At 50.6% G+C, this 22386-nt stretch overlaps 1 pseudogene; it reads left to right on the top strand.

Annotated features, from left to right (window-relative positions):
- The first annotated feature begins 16 nt into the window (after nucleotides 1-16).
- Nucleotides 17-2835, top strand: LOC136504882 (protein sym-1-like; annotated as a pseudogene).
- Nucleotides 2836-22386: the final 19551 nt, after the last annotated feature.

Here is a 22386-nt window from a genome sequence, read left to right as displayed (position 1 = left end):
CACTTGCTGGGTGTAGATGTGTGCAGGTAAATGGGCCGCAGTAGATAAGGCCCAAACGAGCCCATTGCTGGCACGGGGCTTGAGAGCCCATCGCAGAAACCCAGCGAGGAAAGCCCAAAAGCTCCTCTACCCCCGTCCTCTTCCGTTGCAGCAGCAGAGCTCGCCGGCATCCATGGCGATGGCCTCCGCCTTCCGGTTCCGGATGCTGCTCCCGGCGCCCCGGCCTATCCCAATCTCCGCGAGGGCCCACCTCACGCCGCCTCATTTCCACTCCCGCCGCCTCGCGCTTCGTCCTCCCCGCCCGGCCGCCCTCTCCACCACCACCACCCCAGCCGCCACCCGCCCGCGCAAACACGGTGGTAGCCTGCACCTGCTCCGTGCCGCCGCCTGCTGCAACGGCAGGAAGCGGTGGCGTCGCCAAAGGCTGGCGGGTCTTCTTGGCATGGTGATTCAACCACGCTTCAGTACTTTCCGCGTGAAATCGAGAATCCGATCCAACTGTACCTCACTCCGTTCGAATCGCGCTTGTGCATTGTAACAACAGGTACTTGATGGCTCTCGATAAGAACCCGATTGCAACTAAGGCCGTCACTTCTGCTGTCCTCACCCTAGCCGGGGACCTCATCTGCCAGGTGCCTCACTTATTTTTTCACTTAAAACTCTATTCTGAATTTGTGGCACATGGCATTGATATATACTATTCTATGCGGGACGGAATTCATAACGTGTACTAGTAAGTTAGTGAACCATGGTTTTGAGGCATGCTCGGCTTGTTTACATACTCCTTTTCAAGATGCTCCTAGTTGTGCTCACTGAACAGTTAACCCACTGCCAAGCCCTGCTGACTCTGAGGTCAGACAGGAGCTTAGAGCTGCAGAGATCACTTAACTTAAGTATGATTGGTGTTGCAATTTTCTGACAGTGCTATCGGACCTTGTTAAGACCATTTGCAAAAATAAACTGAATTTCATAGTGACCGTTAGTTCGTTAATGTTTGTATTTGCTATGCACTATGTATGGTCTGAACATCTAGTTGACAATAAATTTGTGCAGTCATACTCTTTTGTATATAGTTCAGCTTGTTGGCAGTAAACTGGATTTCTTCATATATTGGCAATTAGTTCACTTAACTGTTTTGGTTTGAAGATATTGCTATTTTGCTACTGTTTATTACTTACCTAATGTGTAATCCTACAACCAAATTTGTATTATGTTTCAGCTTGTTGTTGATCGAGTGCCAGAGCTCGATTTGAAGAGAACATTTGTATTCACACTTTTGGGGCTTGCCCTTGTTGGACCAACTTTACATGTCTGGTAATCTTATCTATGCTACCACCTTCAGAAGTAATGGCTACTAGTAGTCAGTGTTCTCTTTGTTTCAAAAAGAAAAGAAAAGAAAGTCAGTGTTGTCCCACCCCCCTCCAGTAGTAGATAATAAGTTTCCATTTGCAGGTACTTGTATTTGAGTAAATTAGTGGCAATCAGTGGAGCATCTGGTGCTATAGCTCGCCTTTTACTTGACCAGGTTTGTGACTATGCGTCATATCTGTCTCTCTCTCCAAACCACAAGGATAGATATCATGTGCTGCTCTTCCTAGTTTCCACATTTACATCATCTGTTTTTTTTAACATATCTTCTAACTGCTCCTTCTGTGCAGTTTATTTTCTCTCCCATTTTTATTGGAGTTTTTATGAGCTTACTGGTCACATTGGAGGGAAATCCATCACTTGTAGTGCCAAAACTTAAGCAGGTGAGATGAACCCTTTTTGTACACTCTCTCATGTTTACAATACTTGGCAATTGGGTATGGTCTCTTTTTCTGCTACCTAATTTTTTAATAATATTTGCAGGAATGGTTGTCATCAGTATTGGCGAATAAGCAATTGTGGATATCCTTTCAGTTTCTGAATTTTTATTTTGTCCCACAAAAGCTTCAGGTCCTTTAAAATGCACATTGAGATATTTAGAATATAGTATTTAGTGTTCTGGAAAGTGTCTTTTGTTTTTGTATTATGTATGTATGTTTGGATCTCACCTAAATCACTCCATTTTTTTCTCAGGTTCTTGCTGCTAACTTCGTAGCTCTTGCATGGAATGTGATTTTGTCCTTTAAAGCCCACAAGGAGATTGTAGCAAAATAGGCGATGTCAACAGCTTGGATTTCAGTCTCTTAGGTTAGTACATTGAAATGAATAAATGATTGCCCCACTGTCACTGACTCCATGCCAATGCAACTTTATGCCTAAGTGAGTGTTTCGTTGAACTCTTCTTTATCTTCACTCACTATTATTATATGCACATAATTAGGCATTGTTTCTGTCTTTGAGTGATGCTGAAAACTACCCTGCCTTTTTTCTTTGTGACCAACCAAGCGAGTCACTTTGATATATCTTTTTCATGCTTCATTTACTCCATGACAGTGAGCTACTGAGCATTCATTCCTGGACTAATTTTCCTGCCTCCCCGAAAGCATCATTGTGGATGGACTGTGATTGGTTGTAACTTGGTACCCCAAAAGTCGGACCTGTCAACTATCACCTTTTCCAATTAAATGTGATCTTGATTGATCCCAAAGATACCCTTTTGTTCTTTACAAGATCTCTGGTGGATATGGTAAAAATGTTGTCTTTCTGAATTTTATATTCTTGCATGGCTCCTAGCACTATAAAGTCACTGTCAGAGTGTGAGTGGTTTTGAAGTTGATTTAAAATTTCTAAACATTTTCAGAATTAGTAACTCACTGTTCCCGGTTGATTCATGTTATTCTTTTTTTTTTTTTGTGAAGGATTCATGTTATCATTATTAGTTGATTGTTCATTGATCTCAGGTGCTTGTTATTGTCTTATGTTTCAGAAATTTTTGCTAACGATGGGGAATGTGGTGGCGACCTGGAGCAATTGTTCCTTGAAGAGGAAAGTAGGGGCCAGGAATCAGGATAGCCATGTTGTGGCAGCTTCTAATTTCATGTTATCAGCCCGGCGCCCCTTTCTGATACCGCCGCCTCCGTCTTGACCACAACCGCGGCACCGTCCGTAGCCAGCCCGGCGCAACCGCGACCACCCTGGCCATTACTAGGCGTTGGGGGCGAACTGTCGCCCGGCCGCGCCGCGGGCAGGCCAGCCCATCAGGACGCCGCCGCAGCAACCCAGGCCGTGAGAGGGAGGGGCAGGCAGATAAGGAGAGCACCGCCCCCAGCGCCTTCACGAGCCCGATCGCCGCCGTCGTAGCCACAACCTCGGCCGGCCGCTCCCGCACGTGTCGTCGGCCCCTAGCTAGATCCAGTCGTCCGGGCCTGGATTTGACCGCTCGGGCACCGGGCCGGCTTCAAAATGATCCATGGTTTGCAATATGAGGGTTCAAAATGATCCATGGGCTCGGGCACCGGGCATCGGGCAATATGAGGGTTCAAAATGATCCATGGTTTGCAGAATACCTACTACGTATTGGAAATGGCACCTAGGAGACCAATGATAATGGACAAATACGTCTACCCAAAAATATGTGTGTGCAACATATGCCAAATGACAGTAGCCTTGATAGACTAATCGACAATGTCTATCAAATAGACAATGCTTGTGTAGACATCATCAACCTAAAAATGATTGAGCGTTTACAAGGAGAGGAGATGGTATATCATAGCTTCAATTCTATAGAAGATGACCCTCATAACTAGTATCCTGAAGAATTCCTAAACACCCTTACACCGAACGGACTTCCTCTGCATATACTGAAGCTTAAAATTAATTGTCCAATCATGCTACTCAGGAATATCGATCTTGCTAATGGCCTTTTTAATGGCACTAGGTTGGTGGTACGTGGGTTTCAGAAAAATACAATTGATGCAGAAATTGTAGTAGGACACCATTCTGGGATGCGAGTCTTCTTGCCTCTGATCCTATTGTGTCCCTCTGAAGATGAGATGTTCCCATTCCGTTTTAAGAGAAGACAATTTCCGGTCAAACTCAACTTTGCAATGACAATAAACAAATCACAAGGTCAAACAATATCAAATGTCGGTGTCTACCTACTTGAACCAGTTTTCTCTCATGGCCAACTATATGTCGCACTTTCTAGAGCGACCGCGACAAAGAACATAAAGATACTAATAGGTACACATGATGAGGAGAAGATGGAAAATGAGATTGGTATGAGTGAGTCATACACGAAAAATATTGTCTACAAAGAGGTGCTCAACAATTAATTAGGTGATGTAATCTTCAAAACAAATATTAACATCATCTATAATCGTTCTTTATTTCTTATGTCTCCACTAACTCATTGGTATTATTTCCTACTTTTTCAAGGATACCAATATATCATATATGACTGCACAAAATGGTCTTTAATGTTATGGCTCATGCCAAAAAAATCAGCATACAATATTGGTGAAAAGGTAATTAGAGCAAGAGCTATATATCATGATTCAATTCAATACAGCTTATTTCTTTTCTTTGGTTGATGAACAATATAATATTGAACAGGAAGGAAAAAAGGTTTCAATGTATATCCAAGATGAAAAGAAATCTGCTATAATCACTGTTGGGAGACAAGCTGGAGTTGGCTCAATTCGGAAAAAAATATGTCTCCATACTGTTTGTACTGGTTGTTCCTCTCAATTTAGACTCCGTATACATTATAACATACCATGCATGCTTATAAAAAATAATTACTTCTGCCTTGTACAAGATTTAGCAGCTTTATCAGCCCGGATTCATGTCATTCCAACAATGGTTCGAAATACAAAAGCAAGATGTTGGGAAAGCGGTTCCCGAACAGGTTTAGGGGAGGAGAGTGAAAAAAACGGCTAGGGTTTGTTGATGAGAGTCGGAAGGGAGAGCCCCCCTTGCCCTCATGTTCCAAGCATTATATAGGCAAGCAAAAATTTACAAGCGTCCCCCGGTGGGGGTGGGTTTCACATGCCACTCCAATGACACTAATTGGGCCCCTTCTAGGGGATTTGGCCCATATGAATATGGCATCTCTCAACAGTAGCCCCTCATCTACTAGGTTATGGTCGGTACTACATGACCTAGTAGATGCTCATACTAGAAGAGGCACAACACAACTCAAACCGTGGTTGCAGGACTATCCTCCGCAAACCACACGTGCACGTCTCACTAAAAACTCCATCCCAAAAACCCCGTGGGAAAAAAAGGCATGGAGAAAAGAGCACGTGCACGACTCAAACCTATACATGTTCTAATCCCTGAGGCTTCAAGGTCCGAGTGCCTTCATCTTTCGGATGTCTTTATCTTCGGGCTTCGGCTCCTTCTACTCGACATGCAGGTCTTCATCTCTATGACCTTCTCGATGCGCGGGTCTTCATCTCTGTCTTCTCGGGGTGCAAGTCTTCGTCTCCTAGGCTTCACCTCTGGCATATTCACAACGCGTAGGCCTTCGTCTCTAAGGTCTTCTTGATGCATAAGCCTTCATTTCTAGTACCTTCTCAACGCGCACGTCTTCGCCTCCAGGACCTTCATGCCGGGAGCTTCACTTGATGATGTGTCTTCTCTTTGGAGATGGATGTAGTTGTCATGGTTCGAGTAGTTGATGTAGTCGAAGTAGTCATGGTCGAAGGTTGTTGTGAGGCCTTCAATCTTCGCTTATGAGCCCCCGGGCAAAAAAGACTTCGTGCCTCGGAGTGGCTGGTCCTTCCGGTGTGATCCCCTAGCCCCTCTTGGTTGGTGCTCGTGACTGAATCCTCTGCCGCTCTTGGTGCGGTCGATGTAGTCGTACTAGTCAAAGTAGATGTTCAGACCCAAGTGCCGATGTAGACGCTGACAAAGGTGTTGTAGAACTTGGTGTCAAAGGAGTTGATGTGGCCCTTCAAATTAACTTGGCGATGTAGGCAAGTCGTTGTAGCATTGATGTCTGTTGACGGTAGTTAACAACCATTATAAAATATGCAGAAGGGCATAAATATAATCACCAACGAAGGACTAGGGATTTAAACTAACAAATTTCATGAGTTTTGGTGAATCTGTATTTTCTGCAGGGTTTATCCATAAAACTGTCAAGGTGGACCAAGATGTCAGATTTAAATGCGCTTATCCATGGCGAAACGAACACCAGAAGGTTCCAGAAGACTCGAGAGGACACCACACCGAAGCGGAAAGCGAGACACCACCAGATGGAGCCAACCAACCCCACCTGTAGGCCGACCGGCCCCTAGGGCTCATCTGTCAGCCCCCCGTTGTTATATCGGTTCTCCACCATGTAACAACCCAAAAATCCACACACCAAAAAAATCACTACTACAAAATTTTTGTTTTTAACCCAATGTGATGTTGAGTGACACATGTAGAAGCCAAACCCTAGTTTTGGATTGGATGTGACCCAACTAGGTTAAAATCATGAGCATAGCTTGGTTTTATGTCACATGTGTAATTAAATTCTTAAATAAATAAATCATGCATGCATCCTTAATCCCACTTGTGATTTGGATTCTTTTGCCTTATGTGATGTTAACTAAATAAATCGAACCCTAACCAAATTGGCAACAAATGAAAGAGAAAGGCAAACAAAATAGAAAAGAAATAAAAGAGAAAGGAAAAGGAAGGAGGCAGCAGCTCAGCCTAGCCTGCCTCGACCAGCCCAGTTAGCCCAGCCAAGCCTCGCCTGCCCTTTCACGCGTGCAACCGCTGACAAACCGGACCCGCTCGTCAGCCGTCACGCACCGCACGCCGCCGCATCAGGACAAGCTGACAAACCGGACCCCACGCGTCAGCCACCCAGCAACAGGATCATCTTCCTCCCCACGCCAACCTCTTCCTCGATCGGGAGCCGACCACGGAGCAGACGTGGGCCCAGGGTCACGCACATCACATGACCCTGTTCCCCCTTGCGCCGCGCCTACGCTACCGCACGCAAGCCATCGGATGCGCCGCACGCATCACCACCGCCCGATCACCGTTCGCCATTGGAGCCCTTGGAGCTCGGCTATAAAAGCCAACGCCCGCGAGCCCTAACCCTCAGCCCGTTCGCCATCGCCGCTGGTGGCACAGCACCACATCGCGTCAAGCCGAGAGAGAGGGAAGGGGAAGAAGCAAGGAGGAGGAAGGAAGCCGCTGCGGGACTGGACCTCGCCGGAGCCAGGAGCGCCGCCCCGATCGGCTGCGGCGACGTAGCTGCTCGGCATGGCACTACATCGCCTCATCATGGCCTCGCCTCGCCACTGCACCGCCATCCTACCGCCACGAGCCCTATGGTGAGCCACGTCGTTCGTCACTCGCCGTACTCGCCATGAACGCCACTGCGTCCCCGCGCCTAGGAAACGCAGAGGCGGAGCATTCCCGCTCCTGGACATGCTGCACACGCACCACACGCGCACTAGCCCAAGGCCTAACCTCATCGACCCCTAGCAGCTCGGGAACACCGGCACGACCACACCTAGCCTCTCGGGCGCCATGAATGGACCACGTCGGAGCATGAGCTCTTGCTCTGGCTTAGCCAACCGGTAGCATAGAAGGACCACCATGACCCTCTTGTTGAGCCAAATGGAAACGCAAAGCAAAGGGAAGAAAGGGGGCGACGCCGAGCCCTCTACTTGGGAACACCAGCGTCGAGCGCTCTGCTTATGCCAGGCAAACGCATCGCCCGCACGCACGCGCTCACCATGGCCAGAGCACAACCATGGCGAGACCACCGCATCTTCTACGTCGCGGTAAAGGCGACGTTGACACCCTGACTGGCTCTGCCATAACGGGAGACACACCGCGCTCACCTTAGCCGAGAATGAAGCCCACCGGAGCCCCGCGTTGCCGCACCGCACCTCGTCGGAGCGCCATCGCCTCCGCTTTGCCCCACCACCGTGGCTGGAGCCACTAGGAGTACCAGGAGCTCCTTCAACACACCTACCATGGTCATAGAAGCACCATGGAGCTCACACGCTCCTCCAACTGGGCCCTCGCTATCACTGCAGCCCTGACCATGCATGCCGATGAACCCACGCCGCCGTTCACCGCGGCCAGCCAACTAGAGCCACCCGACCACCACGTTAACTTCACCGAGACACTCGCTATGGCATGGCCAAGCTTTTGCCCACCTTAATTGCACACCCGCGCCGCTGGAGGGGCTCGCCGATGAGCTCACCACCGGCGGGAGCACGACGGGGAAGAAGATTGGGATTTTCCCCTCGCCGGCCACACGTCCGTGCACTTGGTGCACGTAAATCGAACACTGGGAAGGAGTAAGTGGAACAAATCCTTCATAGACCAGCTCTGTGGTCTATGGACCAATGTAGGCGGGTTCACCATGAACCGCGCCTCACCTGGCAGACACCATTTGACCCCGGACCCACCTGTCAGCCATAGTTTAGCTCGGATGGCGCCATGCTGACGTCATGCCGATGATGAGACCACGCCAGCATTGGGGACTTCGGCAATCTCACCGACCACGTCGGCAAAGCTCTCTGACCACCTCGGCCAGTCTTCCGACCACGATGATGATCTCACCGACCACCTCGGTGACCACTCTGACCACCTCCGCGATCTCACCGACCACATCGGCGAAGCTCTCCGACCACCTCGACCAGCCTTCCGACCACGACGGTGATCTCACCGACCACCTCGGTGACATCTCCGACCACCGCTGCAACCTTTCTGACCACTTCGGCGACCACTCTGACCACCACACCAGCTGTATCCCTGCATGCCACGAGAACCAGTCACAGTGTGACACGTGTCAGCCCTGAATTAATCAGCCTTAATTTAATCTTCGGAAATACATAACTAATTCATACGACCTCAGAAAAATACAAGACTAGGACCAAAATTCATCTAAAATCAAGCTCTACGCAATGAACCTATGTTTGAGTGCATTTGGCTCTTTTGAATTTTCATTGCTTCTTTGTGCTAATCAATAGACGTCGCTAACGTGACTATAATGCGATCGTTTGTAGACTCGGAGGAGAACCAGACGGACGAGGACCGAGAGTACCGTGAGGAGTACGGAGACGACTGCACTGAAGGTGCCACATCCCACCCAACCTCGTAGCACCTATTACACATGGCTAATATAGAACTGCTGTTGCTTTACTTTATTGTTATGATCTCACTATGATAGGACTTGCATGGTAGTATGCTTTCTTGATGGCCTTTACCTTGACGCAACCTTACCCCTGCTCACCCTGCCGTTAGACTAGTCACACGCTTGCTGCTATATTTCATTACTTATTTCTACTACGCTTGTACTACATTGATGCATGGTGGAAATTAGCGTTATCTGAACTATGGGGAGAGTGCTGCGTGTGTGACTTGGGTGTGTGGAGGGTGAGGGTTGTGTCGACCAAGTTGGAGTATATGATGAGCCTAGGGCAAGTCTTGCCATGTGGTGCTACCTGGGCACTTGGATATGGAATACCTGTGGCGGGTAAATGGTAATTGGAGGTGGCCTTGGGTGTGAACCTCGGAGAGGTGGAGCCCGGGGTAGAGGTGCTGTGGTGGTACGGTAAATGGAAACCCTGATGGAGACATTCTGGCTTGGTCATCCCTAAGGACTTACTAGTACTCAGACTCACCAGGAATCCTTTACATCCCACTCACCCTATATGGTGCGGGACGGTCGGACTACTTGGTAGACGATGCCACTACTGCTAGGCGAACATGTGCAAGGAGGTATGGGGCGCGCGGTTTCCCCCACACTCTTCCGAGACTTTAGGAGGCCTTGTGGACCTAGCTCTTGGCATCCGGAGGGCCCGGCTCGTCTAGACTCACAGTATCAGCCATCCAGACTAGACTTGGGATGTTCCAGGGCTGAGAGGTAGGGTGGCATCATTCTAGGCTAGCAAGCGACCGGAATTCTACCTAGGAGATACATGGCTCCGAGGATGGCTAATCTTGTGGTATGTAAAACCTCTGCAGAGTGTTTGGTTGATCGATCGATACATATGCCGACTTGTCGGTTATGGACCTTTCCTAGGTTTCGCTTAAACTAGATAGAGAGATGAGTCCTCTTCTTTCCCTGGGAGAGAGTGTCAGTCGTAGCTAGGGGCTATGGGCCTTGAGACAGTGCCGAGAGGGAGTTGGCCTGTCGACTGAGCGATGGTATGGGTGTGATGTGGTGATGGTGTGGAGATGGTGGTAAATCGATCCCAGGATCGAAACCTGGCTCTGGATGGAAATGGGGTGGAATGGGTGTGGGAATGGTGTTAAAACTTGACCGACTATTATTATATACTTGATATGCTATTGCATAGGAAACCCCAGCCTTATAGGTTCCTTTTGATTATATCCAACTTGCATCCAATTTCCACAAAGCAATGCTCATAGGGTGGGAGTGGCCAGTACACATCGTACTGATAAATTTTGGCACACATGTTCTGTTGAGGAGTATAGCTCCGAGGAGTTTGATGGTTGAGGGGTTCGTGCCTACGCTCGAGTTTGGCGATCTTATCTTCAAGCTGTTCTGAATGAATGCTACTTTTGATTCCGCCAATGCGGCAATGTAATAATTTATGTAATTCCGCACTATTTGTACTATGATATTACGTTGTATGGATGTGATATTCGACTGGAATTTGGGTAATATGATCTACCACGGTCTTATTATACTTCGACTCTGTGGTTTTCCCTTCACGGAAATCAGGTCGCTTCAGTTGGTTTCAGAGCCATACTTGACCATAGGACAAAACCCTCAGAAATGGACGATAGAATAGGACGTGAACAGCCCTTCTTTCGGTTATATACTGACCCTGCATTTACTTTTATGCAAGGCTTATCTATTATTGACCTGCTAACACCTGTCCCTTAAAAACATGCAGATGGCAACGAACGTCGACTGGCCGCCTCTAGGACCGCTACCTCTGGACCACGCCAAGCTTACCTTCAACCTACGTGAGCTCGGGGGTTTTGCACAGACCCTCTGCCGAGTTCTCATCACGTTAGGAGTCCCTGACGAGCTTGTCAAGGTCACCTGCACTGGGAAGCCAGCTCAGGAAGGAGGAATCGAAGGACCGATTGTCACCTCAGTCGAGTTCCTAGCTAGCACTACCTTACCTTCAGTCCTCGCTTTCATCGAGTTGACTATAGAGGACACAGTCGAGGAGGGACTGCAAGCTATCTCACACAAGGCACTTCGCAGAGTGATGAGGGACCACTACGAGCACCTAAAGACAACAGAGTTCCATCTACTTCCCCAGGCCCTCGACCTCAGCCTTACCCCTAGTGAGTAGAGTTTCGTAGCCGGTAGAGTTATCCTTGCCGAGGAGGACAGATGCCTTCGTGTCTCGGCTATCCACCTACTAGAGCAGGACAGGTATGTGACCTAGCTGGAGCAGAGGAGACGTCACGACCGGGCCCTTCTGTGGGAGAACCAGGAGCGAGACTCACAAGGAGCACAGGAGCGAGCTAGTCTACTTGAGACAGTTGCCAAGCTACAGGACGAGCTCAACCGTCGTGAAGAAGTCCACAGAACCGAGGTCGCAGACTTACAGGACAAAGCCGCCGACCTAGGCAACAGGAACTGCTACCTCGACAGCAAGGTCTTGGAGTTGCAGAGAGAGTTGGACGACAAGAAGGCCGAGTTCAACCATAGAGGAGACAGAGAGAGGTCCAAGGGGATTGATATGCTGAAAATCCAATCTCAGAACAAGACCATGACTCAGGATCTAGAGGAGTTCAGGAAGAAGGCCGTCTGCAACCAGGGTCACCTGATCGAGGCACTTAGGCAGAACGAGTACCTACAGGACAAGTGTGAGAGGACATGGCAGGCTTGGCAGAAGTCCGATAAGAAGCGCCTCAGGGAGATGAAGGGTATGTGGGATCAGCTACCCAAGGAGATTCGCAGCAAGATGAAGCCTAGGATAGAGGAGTTTGAGTTGGCCCCGACTCGCCTCAACCTAGACGCCTGCCCTACCCTACCTGGAGCCAAGCCTACTGAGGAGCTCGCCGAGGCCTTGAAGTACGTGTCCCGACTTCACAAGTCTGACAAGGAGATCGAGATCGAGAACAGTCGTATCCCAGCTACAGTGTACGAGTTAGAGTAGATGACCCTACGTGATCATGAGTCATGTCAGTGGCTTCCATAAGCTGTACCCCATGATGTATCCCTTATGAGATGTAATATGAGACCCTGTGCGTAGTACGATTCTTGCAAATCTTCAAGTGTAGCTACTGGAGATGATGCTATGTAATAAAACCCATGTAATGAATATTTTGGATCTTATTGCATCTTATGGATCTTATTGCTTCTTTATAATGAGTGTTGGATAGAATAAATGATTTTCTTTAAATCATCAAAATCATGTAATCATACTAAATTATAAGCACTTATGGCACAAACACTAAAATTCCTATGATCCGTGCTACAGATGCCGAACCGCCGATCTGATCGCCTAATGAACCATGGACGTGCGCCCACCCCTGAACCAGTTGAACCAAATGGGGGGCGTGGTGGCAACAACTGTGGTCGTGGCCGTGGCCGTGGACGAGGAGGGATACCCTTCAAAATACCCTGCCGCTTGATGAGGAGAACATTCCGCCACCACCACCACCGACCCTGGCAGAGGTGATGGCTCAATAGACCCAACTTCTTGCAGCTCTTGTTGACAAAGCAAACCGTCGCCAGGGAGGTCAGCAGAATGATTTCCAAAGGAAGCTGGAGGGATTTCTGAAGCTAAGGCCACCTACCTATGATGGCACCGACCCTGACCCGCTTGTAGCCGATGACTGGCTCAATGAGATGGAGAAGAAGCTTGACCTCACTACATTCACTGATGATGAGTGTGTTGGAGCTACCACACACCAGCTCACAGGTGCAGCACGTGCCTGGTGGAACAGTTTCAGTGATTCCCATGAGGACCCTACCAACATCATGTGGGAAGAGTTCGCCGAAGCATTCACTGAGTATCACATTCCCAAGGGTATTATGGAGGCCAAAGCCGAGGAGTTCCATAACATCCAGATGGGAAAGGACAAGGTGACTGAGTATACTACCCGTTTCACCAACCTTCTGCGCTATGCACCTTCCTATGTTGTGAACTCTGAGAAGGAAAAATTGTACTATTACCGCAAGGGACTTAACCCGCACATCAAGCTGAAGTTTGGCGGTATTGAGAGTAGCACGCTGCGTGCTCTGATGGATCGCTGCATCCAGATTGAGAAGGACCATGCTGAAGCTGGAGAGGAGTACAGGGAGAGGAAGCATAAGCCTAAGGAGACCTTCCGTGGACGTGATCGCAAGAGGTTCCATAGAGGTGCACCACCCAGGGAACGCTCTCGCCATAACAGGGGTGACAACCCTAGATCGAGTAGGGGTAGTGGAGGCTACACCACCAAATACTCTCGCCCTACTCAGGATCGTTACACTCAGGACCGTTATGCTCAGGACCGCAACACTCAGGACCGTTTCAACCATTTTTGCTCTGTGAATGAACGCCTAGCATAGAACCGCTCTGCACCAGGCACTGGAAACTGGAAGGCACCCACGCCAACCCCTACAGGCGGTACGCCTTTCACCTGCTTCGCTTGTGGCCAACCAGGTCACAAAGCCGCTGAGTGCCCACAGAACTCAGCTGCTCAGAAGTCTCAGTTCAAGGGATCTGCTACTCGTGGACGTCTCAACCATCTGGATGCTGAGGAAGCACAGGCTGCCCCTGATGTGGTGTACGGTATGTTTTTAGTTAATGGCAATACTGCATCAGTTCTATTTGACTCTGGAGCAACTTGTTCTTACATATCATCCAAGTTTGCACGAGAGCATGACCTGCCTGTAACCCCACGTGGAAAGCCTTTCATCACCAGTTCACCGTTAGGAGACCTAAAGTGCACCCACATCTGTAAGGGAGTGAGTCTTACCATTGAAGGTCTTACCTTTAAAGCCGACCTAACCTTGTTACCTTCCACAAACCTAGATGTCATCTTAGGTATGGATTGACTAACCATTCACCAAGGCATCATATCATGTTCACCTAGATACGTCCAAGTGATCCACCCATCAGGGCAAGCTATTAGGTGTGAACCTCAGTCCGGAAAGTCCACTTCTATCCTATGTGCCCTTAAAGCCGGTTCAGAATCACAAAAAGAGGAGAAGACAGTTCATGATGTGCCTGTGGTCAGAGACTATCCTAATGTATTCCCTAAAGAATTACCGGGTATGCCCCTAGACCGTGATTGTTGATAGAATATCATCGGCAGTCCACCGAGGGGTATCCCACGATGGTAGATTTATCGGTGGGGTGCGCGTAATCAGGAACCGGATGGTGACACAAGGCGCAGAGACAGCGATTTAGACAGCGATTTAGACAGGTTCGGGCCGTCTGATCGACGTAATACCCTACGTCCTGTGTCTTTGGTGTATTGTATTGAATACATGATGTCGAGTAGAGGACCCCTGCCTCTCCTTACATACTCTGGAGGGGCAGGGTTACAAGTAAAGTATCCTATTTTGTACTATACAATGTCTTGCGGTGCACGCCGAGCAGCGTCGTGCACGCCTTGATCTTGTGGGCCGGGCCACCTCCGATGGTGCGGCCCATGTCTTGGGGGCCATACCCCCATAGTTAGTCCCTGAGCCTGATTGTAGGTGACGCAGTCACATGGTGCCAGGATCATAAAGTAGAAGACCAGTCGAGCAGGCAGCCAGTCCCCGGGCGTAGCCTCGAGATGAGAACAAGCACATTCACCGCAAGGTGAAGGATGCCCACTTAGTCCTCGAGCCTGCTAGAAGATAAAGAATGAATCTTGTAGCAGGGTCAAAGAAAAATAAGTCTGAAAGCTTGCCGACGTCGTCTGACATGCATGTATCAAGACCCCAGACGTGCTGCCCAAGATCAGCACCCTGATCCGAACAGCATGGAGCAGCTTGATAGCACATCGACGAGACGTAACAAGATCCAAGCACCGAGGAGTCCTCGGTGTAGCCAGCGATGTCCGACCAACCAGGGAGTTCCTGGTGTAGCTGGCGATGACCAAGAACCGAGGAATGAGGAATCCCCGGCGTAGGCGCAATGACCGAGCACCGAGGAGCGAGGAGTCCCCGGCGTCGCTGGCGATGACCGAGCACCGAGGAGTGAGGAGTCCCCGGCGTCGGCGGCGATGACTGAGCACCGAGGAGCGAGGAGTCCCTAGCGTTGGCGGCAATGACCGAGTACCGAGAAGCGAGGAGTGAGGAGTCCCCGGCGTTGGCGGCGATGACCAAGCACCGAGAAGCGAGGAGTGCCCGACGTAGGCAGCGATGACCGAGCACCGAGGAGCGAGGAGTCCCCGGCGTCGCTGGCGATGACCGAGCACCGAGGAGCGAAGAGTCCCCGACATCGGCGGCGATGACCGAGCACCGAGGAGCGAGGAGTCCCCGACGTTGGTGGCAATGACCGAGCACCGAGAAGCGAGGAGTGAGGAGTCCCCGGCGTAGGCGACGATGACCGAGCACCGAGGAGCGAGGAGTCCCCGGCATCACTGGTGATGACCGAGCACCGAGGAGCGAGGAGTCCCCGGCGTTGGCGGCGATGACCGAGCATCGAGGAGCGAGGAGTCCCCGACGTCGCTGACGGCGATGACCGAGCACCGAGGAGCGAGGAGTCCCTGGCATAGGCGGCGATGACCGAGCATCGAGGAGCGAGGAGTCCCCGGCGTCGCTGGTGATGACCGAGCACCGAGGAGCGAGGAGTCCCCGGCGTTGGTGGCGATGACCGAGCACCGAGGAGCGAGGAGTCCCCGGCGTCGCTGGCGGCGATGACCGAGCATCGAGGAGCGAGGAGCGAGGAGTCCCCGGTGTAGGCGGCGATGACCGAACACCGAGGAGCGAGGAGTCCCCGGCGTCGCTGGCGATGACCAAGCACCGAGGAGCGAGGAGTCCCCGGCGTCGCTGGTGATGACCGAGCATCGAGGAGTCCCCGGCATTGGCAGCGATGACCGAGCACCGGGGAGCGAGGAGTCCCCGGCGTTGCTGGCGGCGATGACTGAGCACCGAGGAGCGAGGAGCGAGGAGTACCCGGTGTATGCGGCGATGACCGAGCACTGAGGAGTGAGGAGTCCCCGGCGTCGCTGGCGATGACCGAGCACCGACGAGCGAGGAGTCCCCGGCGTCGTGGTGATGACCGAGCACCGACGAGCGAGGAGTCCCCGGCGTTGGCGGTGATGATCGAGCACCGAGGAGCGAGGAGTCCCCGGCGTTGGCAGCGATGACCGAGCACCGAGGAGCGAGGAGTCCCTAGCGTTGGCGGCGATGACCGAGCACCGAGGAGCGAGGAGTCCCCGGCGTTGCTGGCGGCGATGACCGAGCACCGAGGAGCGAGGAGTCCCCGGCGTAGGCGATGATGACCGAGCACTGAGGAGCGAGGAGTCCCCGGCGTCGCTGGCGATGACCGAGCACTGAGGAGCGAGGAGTCCCCGGCGTCGCGGGTGATAACTGAGCACCGAGGAGCGAGGAGTCCCCGGCGTTGGCGGCGATGACCGAGCACCGAGGAGCGAGGAGTCCCCGGTGTCGCTCGTGATGACCGAGCACCGAGGAGCGAGGAGTCCCCGGCGTCGGTGGTGATGACCGAGCACCGAGGAGCGAGGAGTCCCCAGCGTTGGTGGTGATGACCGAGCACCGAGGAGCGAGGAGTGAGGAGTCCCCGGCGTAGGTGGCGATGACTGAGCACCGAGGAGCGAGGAGTCCCCGGCGTCACTGGCGATGACCAAGCACCGAGGAGCGAGGAGTCCCCGGCGTCGCTGGCGATGACCGAGCATCGAGGAGCGAGGAGTCCCTGGCATCGCTGGCGATGTCCGAGCATCGAGGAGCAAGGAGTCCCCGGCATAGGCGGCGATGTCCGAGCATCGAGGAGTCCTCGGCGTAGGCGGCGAGGTCCAAGCACCGAGGAGTCCTCGGCGTAGGCGGCGAGGTCCGAGCACCGAGGAGTCCCTGGCGTAGGCGGCGATGGTCCGAGCACCGATGTAGCTGACGACGTTCGTGCGGTGAAGTGTGCCCACTTTGTCCTCGAGCATGAAGTATCCGTGCGCCGAGGAGTAATCGGCGTAGCTGGCGATGAAGCAAGAGCGACGAACAGTCTGGTCAACTGGTCGGCGGCGAAGTGAGCATTGAGTAGAAGCGACCGGCGAACAGTCTGATCAACTGGTCGGCGACGGAGTCCATGAACCAAGCGGTCCGACTAGTTGATCGGTGGAGAAGTCTGGACACCAGGTGGTCCGATCACCTGGACGATGACCTTGCAATACAAACATGTAGAACGGGTAGTACATGATGTAAAAATAAATAAACTCCGGAGAAAAATCAGCAATGGTGATGAAACGACATATGTAGTTCAACGATCAGTTGGTGTGAAAATATATTTATGTTTAATATAAACCGTCCGAACAGTTAGTGTGTAGCTGAGTCTCCAGCCCTTGCTAGCCCATAGTACATAACGTCGAGCGCGGAGCCCATGCACGTGTAGGAGGAACAGGCGTGACCAAGGAGCCGCTGCCGACCACCCATAACACAGAGCGCGGAGCCCGTAGCACGTGTAGGGAGGAGCCGGAGACAGGTCCGTCTCTAGAGGCGTTCGAGCATTAACATGACTGTTCGAGGGTTTGGAAAATCGTTTGGAGAGCAAACATGGAGAAAACAGTTCGGAGAAACATTATGGTGTTATATGAAGATCGAAGAATATTTAGAAGAATATTAAAGTGTGACTTAGCTTTAGACAGAATGTTTGGTCGGCGGCGTATGGCGTTATCTGGTCAGTGACGTAGGCAGCTCGCTTGTAGCTCGGCGGCAACGAGGGATGTCGGTGAGGGCCGCCAAGTGATGACGACGAGACAACGGCGAGCGATGTCGGCGAAGGATGGCGGCGAGGGCCATCGGCAAAGGCCACCGAGCGGTGATGATGAGTCGACGGCAAGGGACGTCGGCGAAGGATGTCAGTGAAGGCCGCCGAGCGGTGACGATGAGTCGACGACGAGAGATGTCGGTGAAGGATGTCGACGAAGGCCATCGGGCGGTGACGATGAGTCGATGGCGAGGGACGTCGGCGAAAGATGTCGGCGAGGGCCACCGGCGAAGGCCGCCGAGGGCAGCGGCGGCGAGTCGTCGATGAGGGCTGATGAGGGCAGTGGCGGCGAGTCGTCGACGAGGGCTAACGAGAGCATCGGCGACGAGTCATCGATGAGGGCTGATGAGAGCATCGGTGGCGAGTCATCGACGAGGGCCAACCAGAGCAGCGGCGGCTAGTCATCGACAAGGGCTGACGAGAGCATCGACGGCGAGTCGTCAACGAGGGCTGACGAGAGCATCGGTGGCGAGTCATCGATGAGGGTCAACCAGAGCAGCGGCGGCGAGTTGTTGGTGAAGACGACCTCGGGGGTGGTTCTGAGATCGGATCTGCTGTCGCAGGGGCTGGTGTAGCAGCGATGAATCATCGTCGTGGACCGGGATGGATCTCCACGAGATTGATGACGAGAACGTGTTGTTGATTTGAGGTCCATCTGGCTCACCATGGATCAAGCGCACACCCCTACCTGGCGCGCCAACTGTCGATAGAATATCATCGGCAGTCCACCAAGGGGTATCCCATGATGGTAGATTTGTCGGTGGGGGTGCGCGTAATCAGAAACCGGATGGTGACACAAGGCGCAGAGACAGCGATTTAGACAGGTTTGGGCCATCTGATCAACGTAATACCCTACGTCCTGTGTCTTTGGTATATTGTATTGAATACATGATGTCGAGTAGAGGCCCCCTGCCTCTCCTTACATACTCTGGAGGGGTAGGGTTACAAGTAAAGTATCCTATTTGGTACTACACAATGTCTTGCGGTGCACGCCGAGCAGCGCCGTGCATGCCTTGATCTTGTGGGCCGGGCCACCTCCGATAGTGCGGCCCATGTCTTGGGGGCCATACCCCCACAGTGATGTAGAGTTCATCATTGATATTTTGCTGGGAATAGGACCCATTGTCAAGAGACCCTATCGTATGTCTGTGGATGAACTAGCAGAGCTCAAGAAATAGCTTGATGAGCTCATCTCGAAGGGATATATCGGACCCAGTGCTTCACCCTGGGGATCCCCTGTTCTGTTTGTTAAGAAGAAGGATGGCTCGATGAGAATATGCATTGACTATCGGAACTTGAACGTAGTCACCATCAAGAACAAGTACCCCCTGCCAAGGATTGATAATCTGCTTGATCAGCTTCGAGGTGCCAAGTATTTCTCCAAGATTGATCTCAGATCTGGCTATCATCAGATGAAGATTCGAGAGAGTGACATCCCGAAGACAGCTTTCGTGACTAGGTATGGACAGTATGAGTTCACTGTGGTGTCCTTTGGACTCACGAATGCTCCCGCATACTTCATGAACATGATGAATAAGGTTTTCATGAATGAACTGGATAAGTTCGTGGTAGTATTCATTGATGACATCCTTGTCTATTCACCCACCGTCGAAGAACATGAACATCATCTGAGAACTGTACTTGAGAAACTAGCCCAACATCAGCTTTACGTAAAGTTTAGCAAATGCGAGTTTTGGCTATAGAAAGTTGCCTTCCTAGGCCATGTACTATCAGCTGAAGGTGTTGCAGTTGACCCTACCAAGATTGAAGCTGTGAAAGAGTGGGATCAACCCCGCAATGTGACAGAAGTCAGAAGTTTCTTGGGATTGGTAGGATATTATAGGCGATTCATCGAGAACTTTTCTAAGATAGCCCATCCGATGACCAATCTTCTAAAGAAGACCAAGGAATTTGAATGGACGCTCGAGTGCGAACAAAGCTTTCAAGAGTTGAAACAGAAGCTTACCACAACTCCTGTGCTAGCATTGCCTGATATCAGCAAAGATTTCGTGGTCTATTGTGATGCATCCCGTCAAGGACTTGGCTGCGTATTAATGCAAGGTGGAAAAGTTATAGCTTATGCTTCTCGATAGTTGAAAGAACACGAGAAGCGTTACCCTACTCATGATCTTGAGTTAGCAGCAGTTGTGCATGCCTTGAAGATCTGGAGGCACTACTTGATAGGCAACAAATGTGATATCTATACCGATCACAAGAGCTTGTAGTACTTTTTCACTCAGGAAGATTTGAATATGAGGCAACGCCGTTGGCTAGAGTTGATTAAAGATTATGACCTGGAAATTCACTATCATCCGAGAAAAGCTAATGTAGTCGCAGATGCTCTCAGTCGCAAGAGTTACTGTCACACTTTGATCACTGAATCCGTACCACCAGAGCTCAAGGAAGAGATTGAAGATTTTCAACTTGAGATACTACCGCATGGCTTGTTGAATGAGCTTCGCATACAGTATGATCTCACAGATCGTATCCGTCAAGCTCAGAAAAGTTGTGAAGAGATCGAATATCTCCGTGGTCTGATGAAACTAGGCTACAAGACCAACCACCAAGAAGATGAACAAGGAACCATCTGGTTCAAGGACAGAATTTGTGTCCCTTCTGATCCAGCACTACGAGAGGAAATTCTATCAGAAGCTCATGATTCTAAGTACTGTATTCACCCTGTAGGTTCAAAGATGTATCAAGACTTGAAGAAACACTTTTGGTGGAAAGGCATGAAGGCAGACATTGCGGGACATGTGGCACGATGTGACACCTATAATAGAGTCAAGGCTGAACATCAAAAGCCTGTAGGATTGCTGAAGCCTCTTGATGTTCCTGAGTGGAAATGGGAGATCATATCCATGGATTTCATAGTCGGGTTGCCCCATTCACAGAAAGACAATGATTCCATCTGGGTGATTGTTGATCATTTGACCAAGATTGCTCACTTTGTACCCGTTAAGACCAAGACCGATGCCGAAAAATTAGTAGATCTATATGTTGAGCATATTCTCAGACTGCATGGAGCTCCCTCTAGAATTGTGTCTGATCGTGGTCCTCAGTTTATGTCCCGATTCTGGGAAGCCCTGCACAAGTCCATTGGAACCAAACTTGATTTCAGTACCGCTTATCACCCATAGACAGATGGACAGACGGAACGAGTAAATTAGATCTTAGAAGACATGCTTCGCGCTAGTGTACTGAGTTATGGCTCTAATTGGGAGAAATGCCTACCCTATGCAGAGTTCTCTTACAACAACAGCTACCAAGCCAGTATCAAGATGTCGCCATTTGAAGCTCTGTATGGCAGACCTTGTAAGACACCTTTGATGTGGTCTCAACCAGGTGAAAGATCATTCTTTGATTCCGCTAAGATCCAAGATGCAGAAGGAGTTGCTCAAGTGAAGGAGAATTTGAAGATTGCTCAAAGTCGATACAAGAGCTATGCTGACAAAAGAAGAAGAGAACTTGAGTTCAATGTGGGAGACTTTGTCTATCTCAAGGTATCCCCGCTATGTGGAACCGTTAGGTTCCATGTGAAAGGAAAGCTTGCCCCTAGATTTGTTGGCCCATATAAGATTTGCAAGAGGATTGGAAAACTCGCTTACAAACTTGAGCTACCTGAGGAATTCGCGGGTGTACATCCCGTATTCCATGTCTCACAGCTACGCAAGTGTTTGAGAGTGCCCGATGAAGTAGTTCCAACTGATACACTTGACATTCAAGATACACTTGAGTATAAAGAACATCCTATCATAATTCTGGGTAGAGACACCAAAGAAACCCGAAGCAAAACTATTCCTATATGCAAGATCCAATGGAACAATCACACTGAAAGAGAAGCAACATGGGAGAAAGAGTCTGACCTCCGACTACGATACCCTTACCTCTTCGAAGAGTACGTTACGCTTTAATCTCTGGGATGAGATTCTATTAAGGGGAAGGACTGTAACAACCCAAAAATCCACACACCAAAAAAATCACAACTACAAAATTTTTGTTTTTAACCCAATGTGATGTTGAGTGACACATGTAGAAGCCAAACCCTAGTTTTGGATTGGATGTGACCCAACTAGGTTAAAACCATGAGCATAGCTTGGTTTTATGCCACATGTGTAATTAAATTCCTAAATAAATAAATCATGCATGCATCCTTAACCCCACTTGTGATTTGGATTCTTTTGCCTTATGTGATGTTAACTAAATAAATCGAACCCTAACCAAATTGGCAACAAATGAAAGAGAAAGGCAAACAAAATAGAAAAGAAATAAAAGAGAAAGGAAAAGGAAGGAGGCAGCAGCTTAGCCCAGCCTGCCTCGACTGGCCCAGTTAGCCCAGCCTAGCCTCGCCTACCCTTTCACGCGTGCAGCCTCTAACAAACCGGACCCGCCCGTCAACCGTCACGCACCGCACGCCACCGCATCAGGACAAGCTGACAAACCAGACCCCACGCGTCAGCCACCCAGCAACAGGATCATCTTCCTCCCCACGCCAACCTCTTCCGCGATCGGGAGCCGACCACAAAGCAGACGTGGGCCCAGGGTCACGCACATCGCATGACCCTGTTCCCCCTTGCGCCGCGCCTATGCTACCACACGCAAGCCGTTGGATGCGTCGCACGCATCACCACCGCCCGAT

The sequence above is a fragment of the Miscanthus floridulus genome, chromosome 14 (assembly GCF_019320115.1).
Source record: "Miscanthus floridulus cultivar M001 chromosome 14, ASM1932011v1, whole genome shotgun sequence".
Classification (NCBI taxonomy): Eukaryota; Viridiplantae; Streptophyta; class Magnoliopsida; order Poales; family Poaceae; genus Miscanthus; species Miscanthus floridulus.
The sequence above is the reverse complement of the archived record's forward strand: the minus strand, read 5'-3'. Positions and strand labels throughout refer to the sequence as shown.